This window comes from Elaeis guineensis, chromosome 11, assembly GCF_000442705.2.
Source record: "Elaeis guineensis isolate ETL-2024a chromosome 11, EG11, whole genome shotgun sequence".
Lineage (NCBI taxonomy): Eukaryota > Viridiplantae > Streptophyta > Magnoliopsida > Arecales > Arecaceae > Elaeis > Elaeis guineensis.
Genome location: NC_026003.2, coordinates 91,853,953 through 91,862,433, shown reverse-complemented (window position 1 = coordinate 91,862,433; position 8,481 = coordinate 91,853,953). Strand labels below are relative to the sequence as shown.

The following is an 8,481-nucleotide window of genomic DNA, read 5'->3' as shown; positions in this document are numbered from 1 at the left end:
GGACCTTAGGGGGCTTTTTATAGGCATTTGGGGGTTATAAGGTTTTCAAAACTTTCGATGTGGGACTAAGAGGTTTTAGAGAGTTGTTAGGGGGGTTTATGGTGTGCCGATGGATCCATGGTCCACGCGCCTGTTGCTGTGGACCAGGCGGCTAATCAGATCACCAAATCAGTTGATTTTTGATCAATTTTGATCTGATTTGACTCGGGTTTGATCCAATTGAGTCTTCTTTCTTCATTCTTCAATTCCTGGGTCAATTTAACTCCGTTTTGCATAAAATTTGCGTCGTTGGAATCCTCTTTCCTTGTTCTTTCTATTGATGATCTCTTCTTCTGTAAAATATAATAACAAGTATCAATTTCTTAATAAAGTTAGGTAATTTAGATATTAATTGATACTTTTTATGTCAATTTGTGACATAAATCACAAATCTTAAAATTTGTAAATAAAACCGCAAGCGCACGGTGTGCAGAGTAGCACGACCAGCGAGTACGGGTCGATCCCACAGAGACTTGGTTTTAAAAATGATTTTCAAATCTATGCTCAAGTGAGCTTTAACAAAAATCGAAAGTCGAAAGTTGTTTGCTAAAGACAATAAGACTAAGGATCTAGGGTTTTTGAATCCACTAGATCTAGATTAGGGAATTCTACCTAAAATTTTTCTTATTGATCCTAACGACTACTCCTCTTGTCTTTCCCAAGCATAGATTATGAAGGGACTAAGGCCCAACGATAACCTATCAAGATTCTTTACAGGGGAGTAGTAACTAGGATCCCTTAGGGTTTTCTCCTCCTATGCACTGAATCAAGCATGAACTATGAAGGGACTCTGACCCAACTGTAGTTCATCAAAAATTCTTGGCAAAAGAGGAAGAAAAAGAAACCCTAAGAAAAAGAAAGAACCCTATGTAAAATCCCTACTCATGATCTAGCTTCATCGCAAACCCTAGAAGGGATGCTTAGCTAGACATGATCTAAATCTACTTACAAAATTTAAATACAGAAAAATAAACTACCCTAATTTCATAAATTAAACTATCCTAATTGCATAAATTTAAACTGCATAATTTAAACTAACCTAATTGCATAAAATTAAATTGCATAAATTAAACTATCCTAATTGCAAGAAAAATAAATTGCATAATGTAAAGAGATGAAATTGCATAAAAAGAAGATTTTATATATAAAAAAAATTTTATTACAAAAACCTCAAAACTCGAGGCTTGAAAAGAGAGCTAAAAATCCCACTATCTAGGGTTACAAGCTTGATCGGAAGGAAGAATACCTAAAACAAGGGCCTTAGGGGGCTTTTTATAGGCATTTGGGGGTTATAAGGTTTTCAAAACTTTCGATGTGGGACTAAGAGATTTTAGAGAGTTGTTAGGGGGTTTATGGTGCGCCGATGGGTCCATGGTCCACGCGCCTGTTGCTGTGGACCAGGCGTCTAATCAGATCACCAAATCAGTTGATTTTTGATCAATTTTGATCTGATTTGACTCGGGTTTGATCCAATTGAGTCTTCTTTCTTCATTCTTCAATTCCTGGGTCAATTTAACTCCGTTTTGCATAAAATTTGCGCCGTTGGAATCTTCTTTCCTTGTTCTTTCTATTGATGATCTCTTCTTCTGCAAAATATAATAACAAGTATCAATTTCTTAATAAAGTTAGATAATTTAGATATTAATTGATACTTTTTATGTCAATTTGTGACATAAATCACACCCCCCAACTTAATCATTGCTAGCCCCTTAGCAATGTACCAAAATAAGATCATAATTCAAAAAGATCCTTCTTTTGCAAATTAATTTAAGATCGAAATTCAAGAAGTTTTCTAGTATTACTAAGTAATGAGCTTCGAATTAGAATCGGTAGTCGGTCTACTTAGAAGCTTTCTTAGAGTACACTTAAAGTTTTATAGCACTTGTGTGAGTGATAACTAACTTAGTATTTCAGTATTAACTTGTACAGGCCAATTATATCATTTTTCATAACTTAGTTCGATTAATTTTCTATACACCCCAGATTAAATAAAGAACTAAGGTAGCTTTCACACTGTATTTTTTTTTTTTTTTTTTTTTTTTTTGCTGAGCATCCTGGCCTTCCCACCACCGTTTGACGTGAATCTCAACACTTGACTTAGGTGAAGAGACCCGGTTACTAGGCTTAGGGCAATCCACATTTACTCTGTGTTTTGTATTTTATTTCAGGCAGGTAGCTCTTTCCTTAAATTCAAATTTCTTCAATTGGGGTGTAGAGAAAATTATCTAATTTAAATAATACTCAAATCCTTAATTGACCTTACAATTAACACCTACTTTACCTTGTTAGTGTGCATGTGCAATTGGAAGTGCTAATAGTCTTTAAATGACCTAAGCCACCAAGAGTCTAACCAGCTAATCTTCTCCGTGACTCACTACATTAGCAAATACTTTCTAACTTACTCTTATTTCTTTTATAGATTAATTTATTTCATATATATATATATATATTTATTTATTTTTTTTTTACATAATATATTAAATGCAAGAAATAACTCATAGTGGAAGGAAAAGGAAATGATAACATCTGATTTTGTTCAAGCTCTCCCCCCAACTTGACCGACATTGTCCCCAATGGAGTTTATCTAATTTAATTGTCCTAAGCAAACTGAAAACAAAGAAAGCATTAGAAATTAAATAAGCTGGGTTGCCTCCCAGAAGCGCTAAGTTTTATGTCTTCAGCCAGACCAAACCTCGAAGCAACTTAATCAGAATAAGTTGGTTCATAAAGAACCATGGCATCTTCAATAGTCTTGACAGGTAATTCCAAGAATGGTTTTAATCGTTGACCATTAACTTTAAAGATAACACCATTACTTGGGTTTTCAATCTCAACAGCTCCGTGTGAAAAGACTTCCTTTACTAAAAATGGTCCTGTCCATCTAGACCTAAGCTTTCCTGGAAACAGATGTAATCTAGAGTTATATAAGAGTACCTTTTGTCCGATATTGAAAGTTTTTCTCATAATTGATTGATCATGAAATGCTTTGGTTCGTTCCTTGTATATCTTTGCATTTTCATAGGCTTCATTTCTAAGTTCTTCTAATTCATTCAACTGAAGCTTTCTATGGTTTCCAGCGTCGTTCAAATTTGTATTTAGTTGTTTGATGGCCCACATGGCTTTGTGTTCTATCTCAATAGGCAAGTGACATGGTTTACCAAACACAATCCTATAAGGAGACATTCCTAGATTGGTCTTGAAAGCGGTTCGGTATGCCCAAAGTGCATCAATTAATTTCAAAGACCAATCCTTTCTATTGGCACTAACAGTTTTTTCCAGAATTTGTTTGATTTGTCGGTTTGACACTTCAACTTGTCCACTAGTTTGAGGATGATATGGTGTGGTCAATTTGTGGGTGACATTATACTTTTTCATCAATGTTGCAAAAGGTCGGTTACAAAAATGGGTTCCCCGATCACTAATGATTGCCCTAGGAATACCGAAACGGGAGAGAATATTTTCTTTAAGAAACTTAATGACCATTTTGCTATCGGGTGTTCTACATGCAATTGCTTCTACCCACTTTGAAACATAATCAACTGCTACTAGAATATATTTATTTTCAAAGGAATTTGGAAATGGTCCCATGAAATCGATTCCTCAAACATCAAAAATTTCAACTACCAAGATTGGGTTGAGTGGCATCATGTGTCGCTTGGTGATTCGACCCATTTTCTGACATTGAGCACAACTTTTACAATATTCATAAGCATCCTTAAACAAATTGGGCCAATAAAAATCACATTGGAGAACCTTAGCAGCAGTTTTCTTAGACGCGAAGTGACCCCCACATGCTTGATCATGACAAAAAGATAAAATATTCATGACTTCGTTATCTGGGATACACCTTCTAATAATTTGATCAGGACATTGTTTAAAAAGATAAGGATCATCCCAAATGAAATACTTCACTTGGGCAAAGAATTTATATTTATCCTGCTTAGTCCAATGAGAAGGTATCTTGCCTATGGCTAAATAATTTACAATATCAGCAAACCAAGGTTCAGTAGACACAGACATGAGTTGCTCATCTGGAAAAGATTCATTGATGGGTGGCTCACTAGATGGTGCAACTGGAATTCGGGACAAATGATCTGCTACAATGTTCTCAGTGCCTTTCTTGTCCCTAATTTCTAGGTCAAATTCTTGAAGGAGCAAAATCCATCTGATTAAACGTGCCTTGGCATCCTTCTTTGCTAGGAGATGTCTAATGGCTGAGTGATCGGTGTAAACAATGGTGTGGGTCCCAACCAAATAAGATCTAAATTTCTCTAAAGCAAAGACAACGGCAAGGAACTCCTTCTCAGTTGTGGTGTAGTTAAGCTGCGCATCATTTAAGGTTTTACTTGCATAATATATCACTCTAGGCAGCTTATTTATTCGTTGACCTAAGATTGCGCCCACAACATGATCGGACGCATCACACATTAATTCAAATAGTTCAGACCAGACAGGAGGATGAATGATTGAAGCTGATACAAGTGCATTTTTTAGAAATTCAAAGGATTCCAAGCACTCATGAGTAAATTCAAATTTGGTATCCTTTGCCAAAAGATTAGTCAGTGGACGTGCTACTTTGCTAAAGTTGGCAATAAACCTTCTATAGAATCCAGCATGACCTAAAAATGAACGTATTTCTTTCACAGATTTAGGTGGTGGAAGACTTGCAATTAGATCTATTTTGGCCTTGTCCACTTCAATCCCCTTTTTAGAAATGACATGGCCAAGAACTATTCCCTGTTTGACCATAAACTGACATTTTTCTCCAGTTGAGAACTAGGTGCTTCTCCTTACATCGTTCTAGAACTAATTGCAGGTGATTCAGACACTCGGAGAAGGTTAGACCAAAAACAGAAAAGTCATCCATAAAAATTTCTAGAAATCGTTCTATCATATCTGAAAACATGCTGATCATGCATCTCTGAAAGGTTGCCGGTGCATTACATAGTCCAAAGGGCATTCGTCTATAGGCAAAAGTACCAAATGGACAGGTGAATGTAGTCTTTTCTTGATCTTCAGCGGCTATGGGGATCTGGTTGTAACCGGAGTATCCATCAAGAAAACAGTAAAACTCTTGTCCGGCTAGTCTTTCCAACATTTGATCAATAAATGGCAAAGGAAAGTGATCTTTTCTTGTCGCAGCATTCAACTTTCTATAGTCTATACAGATCCTCCATCCTGTTTGGGTCCTAGTTGGGATAAGTTCGTTTGCATCATTTTGGACCACTGTTATCCCAGATTTCTTGGGTACTACTTGAACTGGGCTTACCCAAGAGCTATCAGAAATAGGATAAATTATTCACTATCTAGGAGTTTCAGAATCTCCTTTTTAACTACATCCTTCATAACTGGATTAAGCCTTCTTTGGGCTTCTCTTGTTGGTTTAGCCTCTTCCTCTAAGTATATTCTATGTTGAACTATAGAAGGGCTTATTCCTTTGATATCTGCTATGGTCCAACCTATTGCTTCCTGATTTGCTTTTAGAACTGACACTAACTCCTCCTCTTGCTTGGGATCTAGGTCTGATGCAATAATTACAGGCAAAGTTTCTTTGGGTCCTAGATATGCATACTTGAGATGTTCTGGGAGGGGTTTCAGTTCTAAAATGGGTGCTTCCTCTATCGATGGTTTAGGGGATGGTTTCACCATCTCAATGATTGGTTCAGTAGGAAGTGTCGATTCTTGATTAATCTGATTTTCTTTAAGTATTTCATTGACATCCTCAGACTCATGGATTAACCAGGGGTTAGACTCTAGGTCGACTTCATCATCACTAATGTCAATGGATTCATAAATACCATCTTGGACTACATTGACATCAGCATGAGAAGAGGATTCCTGTTCTAAGTTAAAAACATTAAGCTCAATGGTCATATTCCCAAAGGATAACTTCATTAGACCATTTCGACAATTGATTTCAGCATTGGCCGTAGCTAAGAATGGTCTTCCTAAAATGACAGGTATATGTCCTTTAGGATTCGCAACTGGCTCAGTCTCTAAAATAATAAAATCTACAGGAAAAATAAATTTTCAACCTTTATCAGAACATCCTCGACCATTCCCTTAGGGATCCTGAGAGATCTATCGGCTAACTGTAATGTGATCCCAGTAGGTTGAAGTTTTTCTAATCCTAGTTGTTCATACACCGAATATGGAAGGATATTCACACTAGCTCCTAGATCTAGCAAGGCCTTTTTTATATTGGTTTCTCCAATAACACAAGAAATTGTTGGAGCTCCAGGGTCCTTATATTTAATTGGCACATGGCTAGATAGGTATGAACTGACACTTGCAGCCAAAAATACTTTCTTTGGTACATTAGTGGTCCTTTTCCTAGTGCAGAGATCTTTTAAAAATTTGGCATAAGTTGGAACCTGATGGATTATATCTAAAAGAGGAATATTAACTTGGACTTGTTTAAATACCTCTAAAATTTTGTCTAAATGTTCAGATTTATTGGATTTCAGTCTGTTTGGAAAAGGAGCTCTAGGACTTTTAAGTACTGGACTAGGTGAATTTTCAGTTTCTGGTGCTTGAGGTTGAAAGGTAGTAGTTTTAGAAGGTGACTCGGCAGATGAGTCATCTATATCATCAAGTGCAACTACCTTATTGTCTATTTGTTTTCCTGATCTTAAGGTATGAATGGCATTTATACCATTAACTTGGTTTCCTTGTTGGGGTCGTGGACCATTTTGGTTCCTAGGATTTGGCTCATGTTGGCTAGGTAACCTACCATGTTCTCGTTCACTAATGGTCGAAGCCAGCTGACTTACTTGCATTTTCAGACGGGCTATAGCTTGGGTGTTATTATTTATGAGTTGACCCGTAGTTTGCATAAAGCTGGTATGTATTTTCATCATGGCTTCTAGGCTTTTCTCTAAAGAGGTAATTTTTTTGTCATTATCATGGAAGCCTGGCGGGTTGTTCATCACTGGGTTGGACCTTAGATTTTGCTGATTGAAATTTGATTACCTACATTAGGATTCTGGGACCATGAGAAATTCGGGTGATTCCTCCAACCTGGGTTATATGTGGGTGCATAAGGATTGTTCAATGGTCCTTGATAGGTGGCATTCACCTGTGCACACTCATTCGAGTAGGAACATTCTTCTAAGACATGGTTTGGTGCATTGCACCCTTTACACATGGGTGCAGATATTTGATTTACATTGGCTGGTCTCTGTAATTCTAAGGCTTCCAATCTACGTGTTAAGGTTGCAATCTTGGCCTCTGATGCTAAGGTTGGTTGAATTTGATGCATTCCTCCTCTTGAAGGTGTAGCTTTATCAGGTTCCCTAGTTGTTTCCCACTGTAAATTTTTCTCGGCTAGGTCTTCTAAGAATTGCCAAGCTTCAGTAGTTTCTTTGTCCATAAATTGACCTTGGCACATGGACTCTAGCATGGTTCTTGAGTTTGAATCTAACCCCTCATAGATGATCTGGCATAGTCTCCAAGTTTCTATTCCATGGTGTGGGCATTGGGTCAAAAGATTCTTGAAACGATCAAAGTACTTCCAAAATGATTCACCAGCTAGTTGGTAAAATTGATTTATTTCATTCCTAATCCTAGCTGTTTTATGATGGGGGAAATACTTTTTTAAAAATGTTCTCACAAAGCCCTCCCAGGTAGTGACAGAATAGTTTGGCAGACTATAAAGCCACTTCTTAGCATTGTCCTTAAGGGCAAAATTGATTAATCTAAGTTTGACCTCATCCTCTGTTAATTGCAGTTTCATGGTTGCACATACCTCCTCAAATTCTCTAATAAATATATAAGCATCCTCTAATCCTGTGAATTTTGGAAGCATATTTATGATTTGAGGTTTGATTTCAAAATTGTTAGCTGTGGGTTGTGGCAACCTGATACAAGATGGTTGGATGGAGCCAACTGGATAACACAAATCTTTAAGGGTCATGGGTTGGATTGGTTCAGCCATTGGAACAACAGGAATTGACTCAATTCTAACTAGACGACCTGACACTCTTCTCCACACACGAAGTGTACGGTTCTCGATGTTTATACAATTTTTTTTTTAATAAAATTTTTATGTATAAGGAAAAGAAAGAAAAGAGAAAAAGTTCTAAAGAGAAGATCCTAAGGAGTCCTAAATCTAAAGAAAAGTAACCAAATTAATTTAAATTTTAATTTTTTTTTTTTTTTCAAACAAGTGAATCAATAAATTAAACTCAATCTATCCTAGGGTTAACCTAAATCTAGACAGCTCCTAACTGTTCCAAGATGACCCTTCAAACCTTCCAAGTGGAGATTGATCAACTAGTTAGCCAGGTAAGTATAAGAGGTGGGAGGTTCACTCATCGTTGCCTTTCTAGACACCAAACGAGTTGGCCAGGCCAGCAACTGAACCAATTTAACAAACCACCCTCAGGGACTTGCCTAGACACCAACTAATCAAACAACTCAAACTTGGTAGAACTCTTAGGG

At 36.9% G+C, this 8,481-nt stretch overlaps 1 non-coding gene across 1 annotated transcript; it reads left to right on the top strand.

Moving 5' to 3' along the window:
* The first annotated feature begins 7,499 nt into the window (after positions 1–7,499).
* Positions 7,500–7,606, top strand: LOC140852696 (small nucleolar RNA R71). Its single transcript, XR_012135598.1, has one exon. It is a non-coding gene; the product is annotated as a small nucleolar RNA R71 (small nucleolar RNA).
* Positions 7,607–8,481: the final 875 nt, after the last annotated feature.